This window comes from Podarcis vaucheri (assembly GCF_965113315.1).
Source record: "Podarcis vaucheri genome assembly, chromosome: 5".
NCBI lineage: Eukaryota > Metazoa > Chordata > Lepidosauria > Squamata > Lacertidae > Podarcis > Podarcis vaucheri.
In genome coordinates this window covers 15,886,774-15,896,249 of record NC_138763.1, presented here as the reverse complement: position 1 = coordinate 15,896,249, position 9,476 = coordinate 15,886,774, and the positions used below count along the sequence as shown (strand labels likewise).

The following is a 9,476-nucleotide window of genomic DNA, read 5'->3' as shown; positions in this document are numbered from 1 at the left end:
ATTAAAAATGGCCAGAACTGGAGGGGGACATGTTTGGATATAATTATATTGGAACCGTTGTTTAAAATTAGCAGAGGTTGTTAAGCTTCTCTGTAGTTTGCATCTCGTCGCCTTCCCTCTCGACTGAATTTCTAACGGCAAAGAAAAGGCAAATGGAGAAAGTCACAGAGTGCCGGAGGGGAAACGGTGAGGATATAAATGCCTAATTATGAATTTCCTGAATGTACAATATTACCAGGAGCAACTGGGTAAGATTAGTATTATAGTTTTCATCTCCAGCTGTTTCATGGAAACAAAGCTGGAGGGAAAAATATGACTAGGCTGTGGTGAGCACACTTCTGGAAACCTGCGTTTATATTTAACCAGGCAAGCAACTGTCGTTTATTTCTGCTGTGACGTGATGTGCACGCTCCTAGTTTGTCCCTTATGGGATCCTGTAGAGAATCAGTACAGAATGTGGAAATTATGCTGGTGGAAGCTGTTCTAAATGAAGCCCTTTCCTGTCCTTAAAAAGGCTCATAGCATTCTTATGCCAAGATCCTATACTTCTGATGGGGGAGGTTGCCTGAACTGAAGTCTTCTGTGCAGAGAAGCAAAAAGCAAATCTATAGTGCTAAAGGAATGTGGCCTGCATGTGGTCAGAACAAAATTAAAATAAAGATTTGCTAGGCATGAAAACCTGAGGTTTCAAAATTGCCAGCTATGCTAACTTGTTCACAGAATTGCTGGTTGTTACAGAATTGCTACACAACATGGCGGATCTTTCCATTCCAAGGCACAGAAGCCGACCAGTTGACTCTTGCCTTGACGCCGATGCCTAGTGTTGCCGGGTCGGGAACATCCCAGACCTTGAAATTTCAGGGCCCACACCTGAGGCCTAGGAATGGCCCCTGGTGGTGATGTGCAAGGCGAGCAAGAGAGGTCCCTGCCCCAAAGAGATTGCAACCTTAACATTCAGCATGAGGAAAGTGGGGGCAGGGGGAAACAGGGGAAGAGCATGCAGTTATTTCACCTATAAACCCTTCACTAAATACAGGTGTCTCAAAATGACTATTTCAGTCACCTCATTAAATAAGCTGCTAATTCCTTCTTCTATCTTGTATATTATTTGCTATCTATTTGTCTAGTACCATTTGTTCTCTCTCTCTCTCTCTCTCTCTCTCTCTCTGTGTGTGTGTGTGTGTGTGTGTTGTGGATGTGTGTTGCTAGGGAGAACTAATAAATGTAATTGGCCACCAGCATAAATAGAAATGGAGGGGGGGATGCTTTAAAAGTAATGACAGGAATGAAGGCAGTTTCATTGCAGGGCTTATTTGATTTTTGCTGGATATTGAAGTGTTGTTGAGTTAGATGTTGCATTTACCCATCCAGTGAGTCTTTCCCTTTTCCAGCCAAGGCTCAAGGCTGATTCATACCGTTCTTTCCGTGTCCTACCTCTGCAGGGCTTAGTCACCATGACAATTTTGGATTCCACTGCAAGATATTCGTCATCTGGAGTCTGTGCTCTCCATCTAGTCACGTCTACCTTTTGCTCAACTTCACCGCTGCGGGGATGCACTGGAAATGGACTCGATAAGGTAATAGAGTGCTTTTAGGATGATTCTGTATATATTTTTATATGTGCAGGCCTTTTCAATGTGTTTCATGGGCCTTGCTTCCTACTGTGGCAGCCTTAAAAATGCTTAGTGTTGTATTCTGGTCCAGTGTCCGATGCTACAGATAAAGCCGCAAGGCTGGAAGCTCATAGGCAGCTCCAAGTCAGCAACTTGCTCTGGCAAAGTTTGGGAGCAGACAGATGCCTTTTCAGCTTATGTCTCTAGACCACCTCCTCCAGGCTCCACCCCCTTGAGAGAACTTCTGTGCCTTAAAGGGCCAGCTCTGGCCTGACAACAGCATTCCTCCTTTGTTCTATAGTCTCTTGCCTGATATGCTCCCTCCGCCAGGGGGCTTGTGAAGTGTTGTGGGAGGCACCTGTTTCTTCGGGGAGAGATGTCTATGAAGGTCTAGTCTCTGGCCCTATAGGCCCTGGGAAGGTCCTCTGGGGTGTGCTGTCCACTGCCTCAGGTGCAATGGTCGTCTTCATGCTCAGTCATCAGCTCTGAGCTGTGAACCTGAGCTGTCTAACCCTTGGGTGCACCTGCAGCTGCCAACTCAGTGCTCAATTCAGCAGTCACGACATTTGGGAAACGGAGGATTGACCAGGGGCACAATCTGACGCAAAGGGCACAAGTACAGTCATACCTCGGGATAAATATGCTTCAGGATAAGTATTTTCAGGTTGCGCTCCACGGCGACCCAGAAGTAACGGAGCATGTTACTTCCAGGTTTCGCCACTCACGCATGCGCAGACGGTCAAAATGATGCCATGCGCGGAAGCGGCGAAATGTGACTCACGCATGCACAGATGTGCTGTCGCGTCTTACATTCCGTTCAGGATGCGAACAGGGCTCCAGAACAGATCCCGTTCGCATCCCGAGGTACCACTGTACCCATATTGCACGAAAAATAATAGATGTGTCTCAACATCCCGTTCCTAAATAAATGAAACTAGCCATCAGTCTTGGAAATGTGCTCCCAGAAGAAGAAAAATTAGTAAACAGCAATCCTCTTGCTGCTACTGAAGTGCCTGGAGCAAAGTTGGGGAACCTGTGGCGCTCCATATCTTGCTCTGGGGAGGGTCTTAGCCCTGTTTTGTAGGCATAGGTCCTTGGTTCAATTCCTGGCATGTCCAGGTAGGGCCATTCCTATCTCAAAACCCCGCTGCCAGTCAAGTATAGGCAGTTCTGAGCTAGATAGACCAATGGGCTGTCTCAGTAGAGGGCAGACTCTCATGTTCCTATGATTTCCCATCAGCCCTAGCCAGTGTTACCGATGGTGTGGGATGATGGGAGCTGTAGTCCAGCAATGCCTAGAGGCCCATCCCTGACCAAAACTCTAGAGCAGCCCCTTGCTGAACAGCATTTTCAGACCTCCTGCCTCCAGAAAGCTTTTTATGGATCCTTTACCATTATCACGAAAGGATGCATCCAGAGTTCTATAACTCTCCATGCCAGAGACCCATCCAGCTTGGGTATTTCTTTTCATTTCGTTTCAACAGTATAATCACTGTGGCGTTGCATGCAACTTGCAATGGAAACTTCATAGCCGAGTTGAGATATCTACCTAGTTGTCGATTCTCATCTCGGTTGCACAGGGGTTCGGTTTCCACCTATCTGTGGTAAATATGATTAAAGCCAGGGCTTTTTTTCCAGCTGGAACTCCAGTTCCAGCACCTCTCAGATTGGCACCATTGCCATGGTAAGAGAACAAGAGAGGTGTTCACAGTGAGTTCTGGCACCTCTTTTTTCCTAGAAAAGTTGTTGTTGTTGTTTAGTTGTGTCCGACTCTTCGTGACCCCATGGACCAGAGCACGCCAGGCCCTTCTGTCTTCCACTGCCTCCCGCAGCTTGGTCAAACTCATGCTGGTAGCTTCAATAACACTATCCAGCCATCTCGTCCTCTGTCGTCCCCTTCTCCTTGTGCCCTCCATCTTTCCCAACATCAGGGTCTTTTCCAGGGAGTCTTCTCTTCTCATGAGGTGGCCAAAGTATTGGAGCCTCAGCTTCAGGATCTGTCCTTCCAGTGAGCACTCAGGGCTGATTTCCTTAAGAATGGATAGGTTTGATCTTCTTGCAGTCCATGGGACTCTCAAGAGTCTCCTCCAGCACCATAATTCAAAAGCATCAATTCTTCGGCGATCAGCCTTCTTTATGGTCCAGCTCTCACTTCCATACATCACTACTGGGAAAACCATAGCTTTAACGATACGGACCTTTGTTGGCAAGGTGATGTCTCTGCTTTTTAAGATACTGTCTAGGTTTGTCATTGCTTTTCTCCCAAGAAGCAGGTGTCTTTTAATTTCATGGCTGCTGTCACCATCTGCAGTGATCATGGAGCCCAAGAAAGTAAAACCTCTCACTGCCTCCATTTCTGATCAAAAGCAGACTTGCAATAAATTGCACTTTAAAGGTTTGCAGTGCTTTGGTTCATGCTGGCACCATGGTGACATAAGATTGTTGTTGTTGTTGGTTTTTAAAGTTTGGAAACTGCACATCCAAGGAGCGCAAAAGGCAGCACCTCAGCTAATTAAAATGTTCCCTTCGTCCTTTCGGTGAATCAGAAACCATGCGAGGGGAAGTTTACTTGCAAAAGTGCATTAAGTGCTAACGGCCTAATTGCACTAGAAAACCAGGACAAGGATATACAGGGAGAGTAGAGATTGTTCCTTCAGTGGTGACATAATTTTCTTTTATGCTGACAAATTGGACAGATGGGGCAGTCATTTGCCCCTTCAATACCCCTCAGAGGGTTAGAGAGGTTTGCGTGGAAACTAGCCTAACATACAAAGGTAGAATTAGACGTCCAGTGTGCCCGCTCATGCTTGCATCGGGGCCAAACACACCACTGGCATGTGGCCCTTGGAACATTGCCCAGAAGGCACTGTGGCCCTCAGGGCAAAAGAAGTTGACCACCTGTTTTAAGAGCACTTGTTGCAGTTGCTTTACATCCTTCATGATAATGGTAGCAAAGCTCACTGTAGAGTGTTGAAAGCCGATTTCCTCTTTGTATACACAAAGGCTTTTATTGTGTGTGATTTCGGCAGCTCGTTTCTTGTTGTTGTTGTTGTTTAGTCGTGTCTGACTCGTGACCCCATGGACCAGAGCACGCCAGGCAATCCTGTCTTCCACTGCCTCCCACAGTTTGGTCAAACTCAAGCTGGTAGCTTCGAGAACACTGTCCAACCATCTTGGCCTCTGTCGTCCCCTTCTCCTTGTGCCCTCTATCTTTCCCAACATCAGGGTCTTTCCATCAGGGTCTTCTCTTCTCATGAGGTGGCCAAAGTATTGGAGCTTCAGCTTCAGGATCTGTCCTTCCAGTGAACACTCAGGGCTGATTTCCTTCAGAATGGAGAGGTTTGATCTTCTTGCAGTCCATGGGACTCTCAGGAGTCTCCTCCAGCACCATAATTCAAAAGCACCAATTCTTCGGCGATCGGCCTTCTTTATGGTCTAGCTCTCACTTCCATACAGCTCTTACTTCCATACAGCTCGTTTCTAAAGCCACTTAATTGTTTATAAGAAGAGTCCCCCGAGTAGGTAGAACCAGCAAGTGGTCCAGATGTGCAGAGGTTCTCCTCAAGCATTAGGTCTGAAACACAGGGGGAGGATAACCCCCACCCCTTAAAATGACTGACTGGCACGCAGGAGGAGAGGCCTACTGGATCAGTCTAAAGCTCCATTCTTTCTAGCAACTTGTTTTCCAAAATGGCCAGCCGCAAACTATTTCCTCTGGACTCCAGATCACGGATATGTGGGCCAGAAGTGGACTAATGAGATGCAATACCTTCTCTGGCCATTGTGTGGGTGGCACTGCAGCACAGCAGATCTCAGGCCAGTGGCTCCCTCTCCCTGACATCTTGCCCCAGTGATGTAGTGAGTAAGACCTTGGGACTATGCTGGTTGAAATCCTCTCCCCATGCCTTCCATATAGTGCTGATAGGCTGGCCATAGAAAGGCCCATGAGTGTCTAATCCTGTTTGAAGTCATCTAAGCTAGCGACCGCCACCACACCTTTGTGAGTTCCATAAACTGGTTACGCATCTTGTGAAGAAGTACTTGCTTTTAGCTTCTGCCAGTCAGTTTCCTCAGGTGCCCTGGGATCTAGTACTGCTAGGGATAAGAACTTCTCTCTATCACCTTTCTTCACCTCCGCATAATTTTCATGGAACTGCAAGGTGGGAATTCAAAATCCAATAGCGAATTAACTAGATCTGTAGTGATGGGAAGCTCCTATTGAGTACCAATCTGAAATATTTAAACTGATTTTAGCCATATATAAGCCATATATATATAAGAGCTGGCACTATTGAATTTGGTGGAGCTTATTCTCGGGTAAATGGGATTAGGATTGCAGCCTAAGTAACCCGTAACTTTTATAGACTGCATTCCTGTCAGTACTAAACTAGGAATAAGCCGCGTTGAAACTCATTGGAACTCACTTCTGGGTAAGCATGTATAGGGTTGCACTTTTTGGCTGTGTGTGATATGCCTCATTGGTGTGGCAGGTGAGGAAGATTCAAGGACAATCAAAGAAACAGTTGAACATTTTAGTATAGTATAGTATAGTATAGTATAGTATAGTATAGTATAGTATAGTATAGTATAGTAATCTATCTATCAGGCATCTATCTATCTATATCTATCTACAGTGGTACCTCGGGTTACATACGCTTCAGGTTACAGACTCCACTAACCCAGAAATAGTGCTTCAGGTTAAGAACTTTGCTTCAGGATAAGAACAGAAATCGGGCTCTGGCGGCACGGCAGCAGCAGGAGGCCTCATTAGCTAAAGTGGTGCTTCAGGTTAAGAATGGACCTCCGGAATGAATTAAGTACTTAACCCGAGGTACCACTCTATCTATCTATCTATCTATCTATCTATCTATCTATCATCTATCATCTATCTATCTATCTATCTATCTATCTATCTACGTACGCAACATACGTACACAACCGGAAATAATATCCATGCCTTCAAAAGCATGGGCTATTCTTCTACAATTCCCCACATCATATTGTTGTGAACAGGGATTTTCAACTCTGACAAATACGAAAGTTCAGAAAAGAGAAAGACTTCTTTGTGTTAATGAGGAGATGAGAGCTTGTTTGTCTCAAATTAGACCTAATATAAAAGAGATTACCCGGCAAAAGCAAGCTCACACCTCTCATTGAGTCTGTCTGTATAAATACTTAAGGTACATATGTAAGAGGTTTGTTCCTAATTATATTTTGGGAATGATTCACGTTCTTATGTGGCTGCACTGTTATATACTTTATGGATGATCATGGGTTATATACCCATGATCGTGATCATATTGTAAAGTAGTTGTGTTCCATGTTTTAAACCAAGCACTGCTGGGAGTTGTTTGTTTTTGTTTCCCAGTCTATTTCTTATCAATAAAATATTCAATGCGGCGTGGGCAATTTTATATTCTGGAAGTGTGGCCCAGAGAAAAAAGTTTTGAGAAACACTGCAGTAGTGGTGGCTTAAAGTTCAGTGAGGTCATGTTAACACCCCACTGCTTTTCAATTCACATTTTGCATGCTGCTGTACACACCAGAGAGAGGATGAGGCTGTCTTCACCTGATGTGCATTACCTATTTAGTTTCCCTGCACCTGCAACAAACTCCTATGCACGAAAATGTCCTATGTGCATGTGCAATGGCTGTGTCAAAGGTACACACTTTAGCTTGACTGCTAAGGGAATGTGGCTTATGCTTTCCAACCAGGTGGAAGCTGTTTTGAGGGCAAATGCATCGAACGGCAGTCTTTCTCCTGAAACTACAGGATAGATATAGATTGTGGCTAACATCACGGCTACAACACCAGTAGGAGTTCACTGCAGCCAGAGTAAAGGGTAATGTGTACAGAGGCTTAATCATTATTTTCTGTTCCTCTGGTGCCTTTACAAGTCTTTATTGGCCTTGTGGTAGGCCCAGCTGCTGTCTATTTTATGACCCAGCAGAAGAACATTACGTTTTTGTGTTTGTATACAAAGAAAAACCCACTTCATGATAAGGTATTTTCAAGTTTACTTTAAAATCCAGTTTAATCTTCCATTTGGTGGAATGAATGCCAGCCAGTACTGGATCCCCTCAGCATTCGAGGGACCGGGAAGTACCCAACTGCTTCAAAACATTTTGGGGGGTCTCCAAAATTAATACAAAAATGTGAAGGGGAAAAAAGTGAGTTATGGAATGTCTCTGCTACGCAGAGTGATGGGCAATGAGCAAAACAAAACAGCAAAGCCAGGGGGCCTGACCAACACAACATCTCCTTCGTCTGCTGTCACCCCTTGCCCCAAACTCTAGAGCACCACACAACCCTTGGAAGCTGATTTCTGAAAGAACAGGGGGCTGAAAAGGAGAGGAAGGCAAAGTTCCGTTTCGTAAGAGGAAGGCAGCCCAAATGAATTACCAAACGATGCTTGAATGAAGTGTTCGTGAAAAATGCCAACGTAATTTACCCGCGGAAATCTACACTTGGGCACGGCACAGTTGTGGTTGGGGCACTGATGTGCTCCCATTTAGTGGAATGAGGTGGGAACAAGGTGGGGCCACCCCATTGTGCCAGCCATTCCATATTTGCTTTGCCAGTGTGTCTGTGCAGTCCCCTACTTTGCCACCTTCCTGTCCCGCCCTGTCCCAGTAAGCAACAGCAACCCTGCTGGTGGGAGGGTGGCAGTGCAGCTATCTCCCATTGCCCTGGCTGTTTCTGGTCCTGCAGTAAGCTTGACAAAGAGCGTTCAAAATGTGTACAACATTTGAAGCAAATAGAAAAGGGAATGAAATCTAGCACGGTTTCTTACTATGAGGAAATGAAAGCTAAGTCCCTGCTAGGACATCTTCAACCATGGTTTGATAACCGGCTGTCCGAACTGCACGGCTCGTTTAAACCCTATAGTGGAATCAGCAGTGAAATGGCAGGATATCGCTCACAACCCTTTCAATATTTGCAAATGAGACGTACGCCTAATTGGTTAGTGACAAAACATGGCTCAATACAAGAGATAATAGGGTTTGAAAGCTTAATTTCTAAAAGGCAGACACAAAATTAAAGGCACTTCCAGGAACACATGCCAGAACAAGTGGGATATTGGGTGTTGGAAATAGACCCAGAGGTATGGAAATGGCCGTGGCAACATGTTTCCTAAAGAACTTCAAGCACAAATATTTTCTTAAGGCATTTTTTCACCTTCAGGGGTTAACTGGGTATACACAGAAACAAAAATATGCTTTGTTGTATGCACCCTGATCTCTGGGCAGTGAGAGACCATGGGGGTTCGTGTCCTTACCTGGCGGTGTCTTTAGGATATATGATTTTGTTTAAAGGGATACCCATCCAGAGCAAAGAATGGAAGCGTTCACACATTAACACTCTTTAACAAATTCTGCCTTCCCATCAGGGTCCCAGGGGATCCCCACAGAGGCAGATTGAGAGCAGCATGACCCACTGAATGCCTAGCCTAGCAGGTACGGCAGGGCCCCACAACAATGACAACTATGAATTGAGCAAAACGGAAGGTGAGAGGTGGGGTGCACACCAAATTTTGGCCTCACACAGAGCACTGCTGAGATTGGAACAACCAAAGTCCTCCCCTGATCCCCAGGCCATAGATTTGGGTTCACCACAGAGCAAGACAAGACTCTGTGACTCCAGCTTCCAGCATCAGCCAAAAACTCTCTCACACACACACCGCCCCCTGGGGCCTATTGATCTCATCCTAGGATGTCATGACATCCAGCCAGGTGAGAAAGTGGGGGAAATGCCCACCCCCTTCTTGAAGATCACCATCACTTAGTTGTTGCTATGGCAACACATGGCCCACTCCTTTAGGCGTGCAAATAGGGTCCTTAAAAAGGTAAAGGACCCCTGAC

The 9,476-nt window shown here is 45.6% G+C and overlaps 1 protein-coding gene across 1 annotated transcript in view; it reads left to right on the top strand.

Moving 5' to 3' along the window:
* Positions 1 to 1,442: 1,442 nt before the first annotated feature.
* FNDC3B (fibronectin type III domain containing 3B) overlaps positions 1,443 to 9,476 on the top strand; it is a 289,175-nt gene continuing 281,141 nt past the window's right edge. Inside the window, exon 1 of the mRNA XM_082223929.1 lies at positions 1,443 to 1,577. The gene's annotated coding sequence lies outside the window, so the exon portion shown is untranslated. The remainder of the gene's footprint in view (positions 1,578 to 9,476) is intronic.